The sequence below is a fragment of the Aotus nancymaae genome, unplaced genomic scaffold (assembly GCF_030222135.1).
Source record: "Aotus nancymaae isolate 86718 unplaced genomic scaffold, 86718_ANA_hifiasm-v0.15.2.pri h1tg000033l, whole genome shotgun sequence".
Lineage (NCBI taxonomy): Eukaryota > Metazoa > Chordata > Mammalia > Primates > Aotidae > Aotus > Aotus nancymaae.
In genome coordinates, this window is record NW_026988447.1 from 55,249,094 (window position 1) to 55,261,897 (window position 12,804).

General features: G+C 39.4%; 1 protein-coding gene across 2 annotated transcripts in view; it reads left to right on the plus strand.

Annotated features, from left to right (window-relative positions):
- The window catches only part of ELOVL6 (ELOVL fatty acid elongase 6), a 145,507-nt gene that overhangs the window by 51,422 nt on the left and 81,281 nt on the right, over nt 1-12,804 (plus strand). The window contains exon 1 of one of the 2 annotated variants that reach the window (XM_064384002.1): nt 10,280-10,333. The exons of the other annotated variant lie outside the window; for it this stretch is intronic. The gene's annotated coding sequence lies outside the window, so the exon portion shown is untranslated. Of the gene's footprint in view, nt 1-10,279; nt 10,334-12,804 lie in introns of those variants that run through there. 2 annotated transcript variants of the gene reach the window in all.

The window sequence follows — 12,804 nt, forward strand, 5'->3', positions numbered from 1 at the left end:
AGTAATAAGAGCATGGAAATTAAAGGATCATACAATGCAAGAATATCTAAAGTCATTTAAATAATGTCAAGAATAACATTTTAATTGTTCTGCTCTTTAGAATTTTAAGCATCTTTAGTTTTAAAAATACAAATGGAGGATTTTTGACAGTATTTTACCTAACATTCTCTAATTGTTTAGAAATCATCTAAACAATTAGAGAATGTTTCAGAAATTAGCCATTGACAGATAATGAGTTTGAGGTTCTCCTTTGCTAGAAAATATTGTAGTAACATAAAATAATGTGGAAATTGCCAGTACGTTTGGGTGTTTGTTGGATTGAGAACCATTTCAAACACATCTAGATCAATCGGTAAGCAAAGAATTCAAAATTTGTGAATTTAATTCTTGCTGCCTGTTTAAGTTCGGCAGTTAGCCAAGGAGAATGTCTTATGAATTTGAGTATAATGAATTTGTGGAGGGGTTTTATTGCAGGCATTTTCATGGTTATTTTGAAAATGCATGAAGTAGGCTGAGCACTGTAGCTCATGCCTGTAATTCCCACACATTGGGAGGCTGAGATAGAAGCATTGCTTGAGTCTAGGAGTACAGGTCCAGCCTGGGCAACATAGTGAGACACTCTCTCTGTGAAAAAAATTTTTTAAAATGCACGAAGTAAATGCACGTAAAAAGAAATAGTATCCATTCAAATTTCCACTTATCTTTTTTTTTTTTAAGGTGGGGTTTCACCATGATGGCCAGGCTGGTCTTGAACTCCTGACCTCAGGTGATCCACCCACCTCGGCCGCCCAAAGTGCTAGGATTACAGGCATGCGCCACTGTGCCCGGCCTATCAAATTTCTACTTTTCATATCTGGAACACATAACTGCTCACTCTGGCTACATGATGTACTTGTTTTAAGGGGGAAAAAATTCAAGATTTAAGAAAGCATTTATTTAAACTCTCAAAAATCTATAGGATATAGTCTTTAAAAATGAATAAATTCATTAAATTTTGGGGGAGTGCTTACAAAATATACGCTCTATGTTGATCTTTTCTAAGTGGAGAGTTTTCTATGTAGGCAGATACATATCAGAATTAGGAAGATTTAAAATATACACATATATGTATATGCTTATATATTCATGGAGTACAAGTGCAGCTTGCCATATGAATATATTGCATTGTGGTTAAGTCAGGCCTTTAGTGCACCCATCAGTGGAGCCACACACTTAGTACCCACCAAGCAACCTCCCATCATCTATCACCCCACACCTCCAGGTCTCCATTCTGTCATTTCACACTCTGCTTCCTTGTGTACAAATTATTTAGCTTCCACTTGTGAGAACATGCGGTATTTGTCTTTCTGTGGCTGAATTGTTTCACTTAAGATAACGGCCTCCAGTTCTATACATGTTGCTGCAAAAGACAGGATCTCAATCTTTTTTATGGCCAAGTAGTATCCAGTGTGTACACATAACACATTTTCTTTATTCAGTTTTCCACTGATGGACACTTAAGTTGATTACATATGCTGGCTATAGTAAACAGTGCTGTGGTAAACATACAAGTGCTGGTATCTTTTTGATATAATGATTTCTTTTCCTTTGGGTATATACCCAGCAGTGGGATGGTTGGATCAAAGGGTAGTTCTATTTTTAGTTCTTGGAGAAATCGCCATAGTTTTCCATAGAGGTTGTACTAACTTATTTACATTCCCATCAACAGTATATAAGAGCTGTTATGTGTGGTGGCTCACACCTGTAATCCCGGCATTTTGGGAAGCCAAGATAGGTAGATCTCTTGAGCCCAGGAGTTCAAGACCAGCCTGGGAAACATGGTGAAACGCTGTCTCTACTAAAAATACAACAAATTAGCTGGGTATAGTGGCTCGTGCCTGTAGTCCCAGCTACTTGGGAGGCTGAGGCAGGAGAATCGCTTGAGCCTGGGAGACTGAGCCTGCAGTGAGCTATGATGGTACCACTGCACTCCAGCCTGGTCAACAGAGCGAGACTGTGTCTCAAAACAAAACAAAACAAAATGTATGTAAGAGTTCATTTTTCTCTGCATCCTTACAATCATCTGTTTTCTTTTGTCCTTTTTAAAAACTTTATTTTAAATTTTTGTGGGTACACAGTAAGTGTATATGTTTTTGGGTACATGAGATGTTTTGTTACAGGCATGCAGTGCATAATAATCACTTCATGGAAAATGGGGTAGCCATCCCCTCAAGCATTTATCTTTTGTGTTACAAACAATCCAATTATACTCTTAGTTATTTTCAATGTACAATTAAATTATTATTGACTATACTCACCTTGTTGTGCTATCAAGTGCTAGGTCTTATTCATTCCTTCTATTCTTTTATGTGTGTGTCCATTAACCATTCCTACCTCCCCTCCCCCTCACAACTCCCTTCTGGGCCTCTGGTAACTATCCTTCTACTCTCTAGCTCCATGAGTTCAACTGTTTAGATCTTACAAATTAGTGAAAACAGAGAACATGCAATGTTTGTCTCTCTGTGCCTGGCTTATTTCACTTAGCATAATGACCTCCTGTTCCATCCATGTCGTACGGGTATTTTTTGTCCTTTAATAATAGCCATTCTGATTGGTATAAGATGATGTTTCGTTGTGGTTTTAATTTGCATTTTTCTGATGACTAGTGATGTTGAACATTTTTTCCTATGCTTCTTGGCCATTTGTTTGTCTTTTGAAAAATGTCTGTTCCTGCCCTAAACCCACTTGCTAATGGGATTATTATTTGGCTTTCCCCCACGTCTTAAGACAGAGTTTTGCCCTTGTTGCCCAGGCTGTAATGCAATGCCACAATCGCAGCTCATTGCAACCTCAGCCTCCCAAGTTCAAGCGATTCTCCTGCCTCAGTTTCCCAAGTAGCTGGGATTACAGGCATGCGCCACCACACCCAGCTAATTTTTTGTATTTAGTAGAGATGGGGTTTTACCATGTTGGTCAGTCTGGTCTGGAACTCCTGACCTCAGGTGATCCATTTACCTCAACCTCCCAAAATGCTGGGATTACAGGCGTGAGCCACTGTGCCTGGCCTATTTGGCATGCGTGTGTGCCTGTGTATGTGTGTGTGTGTGTGTGTGTGTGCGCGTGCACACGCACATGTGTCTTTGCCCTGCTCTGTCACCTGGACTGCAGTGCAGTGGCTCGATTATGGCTCACTGCAGCCTCGACCTCGCAGGCTCAAGTGATCCTCTTACCTCAGCCTCCTGAGTAGCTGGGAATTCAGGGACATGCCACCATATCCAGTTAATTTTTGTATTTTTGGTAGAGATGGGGTTTCACCATGTTGCCCAGGCATTTGGGGTTTTCTTGGTTAGGTTGTTTGAGTTCCTTGTAAATTCTGGAGATGTTAGTCCCCTGCAGGATGTATCATTTGCAAATATTTTCTCCCATTTCAAAGGCTGTCTGTTCACTCTGCTCATTATTTCTCTGGTATTTGTCTGCATTTGTTTTTGTTGGCTGTGCTTTGAGGTCTTAGTCAAGAATTCTCTCCCTAGATCAGTATCTAGAAGATTTTCTCTAGGTTTTCTTCTAATATTTTTATAGTTTCGGGTCTTCCTTTTCTTTTCCTTTTTCAACAGTGGATGGATTCTGACATCTAAAATTCAGTCTTTTGAAGTGCTGGAATTTCCATCTTAAAAACTTATTTCTTGGCAAACATCCTCTTCACAGTGATTACAGTTGTTCCTTTCAGAATTATTTCAATTCATCAAACCAAGGAGAGTCTGTTTAAAGAGTTGCTTACAAATTCTGTTTTTATTGGTGATGTTTACTCCTGTGTAGCACCCAAGGAGAAGACACTAACTGCATCTATTCTGGCTCATGATGTTGTCGATCAGATCATTTCTGCAGGTTAGGTACCAGTGTAAAGCTGGAAAGAGTTGTGCTGTAATTGACAACTGAGGTAAGACCTCAGGAGTCATCTGTACTCTGATGGGCTCATCAGCTCACTCATGGCTATTCACATTCTGTTAGGGAAAGATTATATAAAATGTTCATATTCATCATCAAAAAATGAAATGGAGGTAAGCAATATGATTATTTTATTTTATTATTTTTATTTTTTAGAGACAGGGTTTCACCATGTTGGTCAAGCTGGTCTTGAACTCCTGACCTTGCGATCTGCCCGCCTGGGCCTCCCAAAGTGCTGGGATTACAGGCTTGAGCCACCCTGCCTGGCAGCAATATGATTTTAATGCCAGCATAGTATTACATTATGTGAATATACTGTAAGCATTGGGCCAAGTTTATTGATTTAATTTACAGTGGAAGATAGACTTTCCAGGCTCTAAAATATTCATAACTACTCCCTATGGCTCTCCATTTCTTGTAAAAGTACCTAGATAAGGATTATTGATTGGAGTGGCATCCAAAGGCAGGTAACTGCCTAGTTTTGTGGATTATTTCAGAGGTAATAGAAACTAACAGACTATCACTAGTATCTAGCTAGTGGGTCAAAGAGAATGTCCCTGTATGACAGATTTGGTATTTTTACAATGAAATTACTATGTCAATTCCCTGGCTTATATTTTTCTCAAGAACCCTCTTCTTATATAATTAAAGTAACCTTATTTTATATTCCTTTTTGTGATGGAAAACCTAACTTTCTAATGCAGTGTTGTTCAAGCTTTAATGTGCATCCAAATTGCCTGGGGAATCCTGTTAAGTGTAGATTCTTTTTTGTTTGTTTGTTTTTTGAGACGGAGTTTCGCTCTTGTTGCCCAGGCCAGAGTGCAATGGCACGATCTCTGCTCACTGCAAACTTGGCCTCCCGGGTTCAAATGATTCTCCTGCCTCAGCCTCCAGAGTAGCTGGGATTATAGCCATGCACCACCATGCCTGGATAATTATGTTTTTAGCAGAGACAGGGTTTCTCCATGTTGGTCAGGCTGGTCTCGAACTCCCGACCTCAGGTGATCCTCCTGCCTTAGCCTCCCAAAGTGCTGGGATTACAGGCGTGAGCCACTGCACCTGGCTAAGTGCAGATTCTTTTTTAGGAGATCTGTATGTAGAAACACAGATTCTTATTCTTAGATAATGCTGACTGAAAGTGCTGGTTATCACCACCCTTTGAATACCTTATCATTCTAAGAAATACATAAGAAATATAATAAGAAATATCTTATATTTCTTAGGATGGGTTATTTCTATACAAAACTAACATTTTTCTTCTGAAAATCAGCATGAAATGAGAGCATGAAATTTTCTGACCTTATCCTCAGATACAAGAATACCATTAAAAAAAAAAATTGAACTAATGAAGTAATTGGATGATAAATATCATGCATCAAAAATCTCAAAGGATCCATTAAAAAATTTATGGTAAAGATAAGTTAAAAAAAAAAAAAAAAGCACTAGAGTCTAGTTTGGTGGAAATCTCATTTCTATTTATTTGAACTGACCTTGATGAGATGTGCCACATCTGGCAATGCCAAATGAGGTTTTTCTTGGTTTGGTTTGGTTTGGTTTTTTATTGATGCGTCTTTGGCATATCCTGGAATCAGGAGTTTGATGTTTCTTACACAATATTCTAAGAAATTATAAGTCAACATCTATTATGTTCCAGCCCATAGTTCCTTCATGGTAGAGAGGTAGGCTATTAGCTTCTAATTGGTAGATTCAAGGATCTGTGGAACTTAGCAAAGAGCCATTCCTTATGTGCCTAGGGACGGGGAAGGGGAATTGCATGGGGGATAATCAACAAGTCAACAAGCATTTTAGAAGATTTAGCATTGGTATAATTAATAACTTCTTGAGAGGGCAAAACCACAATTTAAAGATGAGTTATATTGATGGACTGATATGTTGTAGGACTGATGATAATTGGAAAAAATGGCAGCATAGCCAACAAAGGTTCCAGCCAAAGGATACTCAGTGATCAAAGAAGGAATTAACTAGAAGTTGAATTCAGTAATTATGTTCTTTACCTATTTAGTATGAATGAGGAAATGACATGATCTACCTGAAGGAGGAAGGCCCAATTTGATTATCCAGAGAGCAAGAGTTCATTCTTGCTCTCTATTGGAGACTTGAACTTCCTGATTATTCCATTAATTCATTTAACTGTTTTGTCAAAAATTCCTTAAGCAAACTGAGTAGACTGATTATATTAAATGGCAGTAATTCCACAGTTTAGACAGGGATAGATAAGACTGTCTGCAATGTTTGTAAATTCTTTTCAGAAAGGGTGCAAGATTAACCCTGTTAATTCCTGTTAAATAGGTAAGGCAAATTTCCTTTAACCCCTGGACATTACTAAGTTAGTAAGGGGCGGGATGTTGCAGATGAAGTTCCCTGGACTGCGAAGATCCCGGAAACAAACGACATTTGGTAGAGCAGAGCTGAAGGTAGAAGATGAGCTTGGCATCATACATCAGACCACTAATATGTCGCAGTGAGTTTTCACGTTCTAGTTCTTAAGAGAAATGGAAATCTCAGTCATGTGCTGCCAAATTGGCAGGACGGTTATTCTCTCAGTGAGAGTCACCAGCAGACTTTTACTAAGTAATTTGCGTGACAGAGGACTTTATTTCATTTTTATTTATTTATTTATTTTATTATTTTTTGAGATGAAGTCTCACTCTTGTCACTCAGGCTGGAGTGCAATGGCATGATCTCAACTCACTGCAACCTCCGCCCTCTGATTTAAGCAATTCTCCTGCCTCAGCCTTCTGAGTAGCTGGGATTACGGGTGCCTGCCACCACGCCCAGCTAATTTTTGTATTTTTAATAGAAATGGGATTTCACCATGTTGGCCAGGCTGGCCTCGAACTCCTGACCTCAGGTAATCTGCCTGCTTCAGCTTCCCAAAGTGCTGGGATTACAGGAATGAGCCACCATGTTCAGCCAACAGAGGACTTTATTTAGAAACATAAATAAATGAAAAAAAAATACATAGTTTTTAAACCTGGAGTAAAAATGGAAATTCAATTAGTACTTTTTTTTTAAGAGACAGCGTTTCACCACATTGGCTAGGCTGGTCTCGAACTCCTGACCTCAGGTGATCCGCCCTCCTCAGCCTCCCAAAATGCTGGGATTACGGGTGTGAGCCACTGCGCCTGGCTCAATTAGTACTCTTAAAACATACACTTGGATAGGGAGATTGAGGCAGAAGAGTCGCTTGAACCCAGGAGACGGAGGTTGCAGTGAGCCGAGATTGCGCCACTGTACTCCAGCCTGGTGACAGAGCAAGACTCCATCTCAAAAAAAAAAAAAATACACCTGGAAATCAAAACCTTTTTGTTTTCAAAGTCCAGTCCATGCTATGAAACAGAAGCCTGGAGAATGGCAAGAAGTATATAACACAACAGTAGGGTGTGCTGCAAGGTGTAAGAAGTGCTGCAAGTTCCAGCACCACCACGTACGATTTATACACCACCCAAGTCACAGAAGCATCAAGCCTGTTTTCAGATCTGTAAAACCTGTATAACATCTGGGTTGTATTTTTTTTACAATGTGACAAAAGAAGCAAAAACACCTTAAATAGTGATGCTTTTTTAAAAAAAATACAACAACAGACATGCAAGAAATGTGTGGATCTAACAGTGGCAATTTAAACTATTTGCATCCAGCAATGTATTGCTTTTCTGGGAAGATGAAATTCTCCAGAGTTGTGCGACCACAGACCTACTACTTCCCGGGGGAAGTGCATAACCAGCCCTGTGCCACTATTTCTCACCCCACCAACAAGTGCATTCTCCATTCGCTATAGCGGAAATAGTAACTCTAGGGATGTGGTAACTTTATTTGTAGAGAAAATTAAAGATAAAAAAGTGAAAAAAAATTCTGAGGACTCCTAGTCGGGAAAAAAATAAAGAAAAAATATTATATTGGAATGCTAATGACAGTTTGGGGGATTCAGTCAGGAAACAACCTTCTGAATATCACAAATTTTTTCTTTTCTTTTCTTTTCTTTTCTTTTCTTTTTTTTTGAGACGGATTCTTGCCCTGTCACCCAGGCTGGAGTGCAATGGAGTGATCTCAGTTCACTGCAACCTCCACCTCCCAGATTCAAGTGATTCTCCTGCCTCAACCTCCTAAGTAGCTGGAATTACAGGTGTGCATTACCATGCCCAGCTAATGTTTTGTATCTTTAGTAGAAACAGGGGTTTCACCATGTTGGCCAGGCTGGTCTCGAACTCCTGACTTCATGACTCACCTGCCTTAGCCTTCCAAAGTGCTGGGATTATAGGTGTAAGCCACTGTGTCCAGCCTCTTCTTGCTTTTTTTTTGAGACAGGGTCTAACTCTGTTGCCCGGCTGGATGGAATGCAGTGGCGTGATCTCAGCTGACTGCAGAATCCAGGCTCAGGTGATTCTCCTCACTCAGCCTCCTGAATAGGGGACCACAGGCATGTAGTCCATCATGTCCAGCTAACTTATGTATTTTTGGTAGAGACGGGGTTTTGCCATGTTGCCCAGGCTGAGCTCAAACTATCCACCCACCTCAGCCTCCCAATGTGCTAGCATTACAGGTGTGAACCACTGTGGCTGGCCCCCTAATTTTTTTTTCCTGTTTTTTAAAATAAAATATTTATTTGTTTAATTCATTAATTTAAGAGACTGGGTCTCACTATGTTGCCAGGATAGATTTGAATTTCCAGGTTCAAACAATCCTCCTACCTCAGTTTCTCAAGTAAGCTGGGATTACAGGCATGTGCCATCATGCCTGGCTTCTTTCTGTTTCTGTTAGATCTCTATTGATTCTATTTCAGAATCAATTTTATGATATTTGAGTGAGAAAAGAAAACATCCCCCCTCCTCCCTCAATGAGGAAGAAATTGGATAGGAAGCAAAGTACCTCTAATCTTATCAGGTTTCCTTTCTGGTTGTCAGACTGCCAGCTCCACTAGCCTATGGAACACAAAGGGCATTGGCATTTGATAAGAGCTGCAGAGAGACCATAGTGCTACCGATAATAAGCGGATGGGCAGGGATGAGTGACAATCATGGTTTACACAGCCCTTTCCCAGAGCCCCTACTGTTGCTGCTGCTGCTCCTATTTGAGTCACTAAGAAAAATGTGGGCAGTTTTTTTGGCATGATGCTGGTTGAGAAGTGGGCAAAAGAAAAATGATCAGAAAAGCAGAAGCAGCTTATAGGACTGTTGAGAAATGATGCTACTCAAGCCAGGGCTAAACTATCTCTGTGGTAGTCATTCTGATTCAAGTATCTTCTCCCACACCAGCTGAATTTTTGTATTTTAAAATTTTGTCTACAGTTCCCAGGGTACCAAAAGTTTTTTTACACTAATACAATATGAATGCTGTGGGATCAAATACTTCTGCACAATCTTAGTGATTCTTAAGGTTCAGATCACCCCTCCCCACTGGGTTTTTCTCCATGATCTGTAGTGCTGCCTTGGGTCTTCCATCCTCCTGGCCACTAGATCTTCTGACACACCCCCTTTCTGATGTGTGGTCCCAGGGAACTGCGGTTTCAGTTGCATATTTCAGGTGCATTGTAGGTATCCTTCAGATGTATAGGGCCAAAGGTTAGAGTTACCTAGGCAGCTTTTAAAAATACCAATGTTCCAGACATACCTGATTCTCTAGGAGGCAGCACTCAAATATTGTATTTTGCAAAACTCTTAAGGTGATTCTCCTGTATTCTCAGGGGTCAGAACCATGCAACTTTAAAGATGAGCAGGGAGACCCATCAGTCATTTATGCCTCAGGATGAATCAGTTTTTATGGACAAAGTTTTTCCAAAATCAAGAGTTATGAGAACAAGTAAATTAGACATTTTATTACCAGTGGTGGGTCATAAAAAATACCTTAACAGTCTCTAAATTGAGGATAAAACAACTTAATAGTTTGTTCAGACTAAATTGTAAGTGCTTCAACTAGGTTATAAAACACAGAAAGAGAGTCCAAGGCCAAAAAGGGAATATTATTGCTGCATACTAAATAAGTAATTGTTAAATGTTCCTTTATATAGTATCTATTTAGATTCAAAGAGCTAATCTAAGAAGCATTAGAATACTGAGTGGTCATTCCGGAAGGTTTTACTATTGGTACTCGTATTTTTATGGTGCCCAGGAGGTGATCTTTGGGTCGGTAATTGATATGGTTTGGCTGTGTCCCCACCCAAATCTCATCTTGAATTCCCACGTGTTTTGGGAGGAATCCAGTGGGAGGTGATGGAATTATGGGGGTGGGTCTTTCCTGCGCTGTTCTCATGAAAGTGAATGAGTTCATGAGATCTGATAGATTTAAAAATGGGAGTTTCCCTGAACAAGCTCTCTTCTCTTGTCTGCTGCCATGTGAGATGTGCCTTTCACCTTCCATCATGATTGTGAGGCCTCCCCAGCCACGTGGAACTGTAAGTCCAATGAATCTCTTTCTTTTGTAAATTGCCGAGTCTTGGGGTATGTCTTTATCAGCAGTGTGAAAACAGACTAATACAATAATAAAAGAATATGCACAATATTATTTAGATTTTGTTATCCTTTAGGTATTTCTTGAGGACTTTGATATGTTCATTTTTTTTAAAATGACCCTTGGTTGCAGTGAACAAATAGTCATTGAAGTCACTTGGGCAATAAGGATAAGCTTAATATCACTTAGACTTTGCTAAAACTTTGAGTATCTATTGATAACTTTAAGAATTCATAAAAAGTATTATCTCTTGGTTACAATTGAGAAGTGCTTAGAATTGAAGGCAGAAAACCATTTAAAAAATTAAAAAGAAGCGTGTTGGCATGGTACTTGTAGTCCCAGCTACTCAGGAGACTGAAGCAGTGAGCTGTGATTGCACCACTGCACTTAAGCCTGGGCGACAGAGCAAGACCCCATCTCAAAAAAAATTAACAATATAGTTAAAAAGAACTTGAAATTCAGAGTCAATATCCATTCTTTTTTTTTTTTTTTAAGCAGAGTAAGGGATAGAAACTAATATGGATCTGACACAGAAGTTTAGGAAGGAAGGAACAGGAAGCCGCTGGTCATTGCAGATGCAGAAATAAACCCTGCCCCCAGGCTTCCCTGGTTATCATCTTGTGGAAAGAAAGGAGACCCCACTTTTTCACTTTCCTGTGAAACACAAAGTCAAGTTTGGAGTTTATATAGAAAAGTACTAACCCTGCCTATCTCCAAAGTGGCATGGGCAGTAAAGGACTATAAAGCCAGCAGCAACCTGAGAAGCATGTGAGCCAGTCCCAGCTAAGGCACCCAGGGATTAGGGAGGTCATAGATAATCACCACATGGCAGGAACAGTGGGGAATACCAAGCAAACCAACGACACAGCCATCATCCCTGAAGGTGCTTAATGCCTAGCGTGAGGGGCAGGTTCTATAAGGTGTCCTGCCAGGGAAGGGATTAGATAGGACAAAGGCCCCTTAAATACTAGAGGTTACAAAATAATTTACAACCAAGTGGGAAAATTTGAGATTCTTTGCTAGCAAGATTCAGTAATGGTAGACATTATTTTAGTTACGTTAGAGGCTGGTACCTGTTGAATGAGAGGTTGGCTGAAGTGGACTTGGGAAAGGGGAGGCAGAGGTAGGTTAAATCCCAACCAAAAAAAAAATCTTAGATAAACAAAGCTGACTTTTGTGTAAAAACTGTTCAATCAAAACACTGTCAATGAGAAGAGTAGGGCAGCTATATGGGAATTCTCTATTTCACTTCCCAACTACGTCTAAAAAAAGACAAACAATGGAGATATATGTGAGAGAAAAAGTGCAGATCTAGCAGAGCAAGAGGAATTTTTTGTATGTGCGTTGTTCTCTAAAAATATATATGTAAGGGAAAAGAAAAAAGTCCTTAACAGGGAAAACTACGATAGAAATAAAATAAATATAAATAAGAGAAGGAAAGTTACTGAAGTCACTGTGATGATCTACATGTGTCTCTTTATCTCTGAAAAGTAAAATATTGACAGACTGGAGCCCCAAGGGGATGGAAATGTGTCCAATTCTCACTCAAATAAAGATGTATTGGGCTCAGTTCCAGAGAACATTCTTGGATTTGATGTTTTTCACTCCTTAAGTTTAAACAGCTGAAATTTCTTCTAACCAGGCTTTCATAGAAGAAAAACATTTTCTTCATTTTGTTGTTTATTTTCTTAATTAAAAAAATGCATATTCCCACAAACATGCTAATTCCCCATAATATCACTTTTTTCTTAAAATTAAAAAGAAATGAAAGTTGCCCTAATCTCCAACCCTGCAAGATAACTTTTAATATCCCTTTAAAACGTTTTCTATACCAAAGACACATTATCTATACCCACTGATGCATCTATATCAATACCTATAATTATATACAATAATCTAACTTCATACAGATCTTCATTGAAAAGATAGATTACTGTGTCCTTGGCTTAGGTACTGTGGGTGTAATATCTTTATATGTTTCATCTGTAATCGTTTTTGGATTATAACACAGTTATTCAGGTTGTGTCTGATGGAAACTACAGGAGTCTGGGGACACATGTAAGAGCCGCGTGGGATTCGCCACGCCCCACATTCGCTGTCTTACCACACAAAAAATGACCATTGCTCAGCTCCTTGCACATGCCAAGCTCTAGTGTTCAGGCTTTCCAGTATGCACTTTCTTTTCCCTGGAATATTCTTCCTTGCACTCTTCTCAAGGCTGGCTATTTCTCATTTTTCGTGATCTCAATTTATTTCCATGTCTTTAGAGAGACATTTGCATTCTCCATCTAAAAGAGCTCCCCTCTACCTGCTGACACCGTCTCTTCGACACTCTAGTTTTCCTTCAGAACACATCATAGTTAGTATTATTTGCTTGTTGGCTAGTGTGTATCTCTTTTCTTTTCAATAAAACAA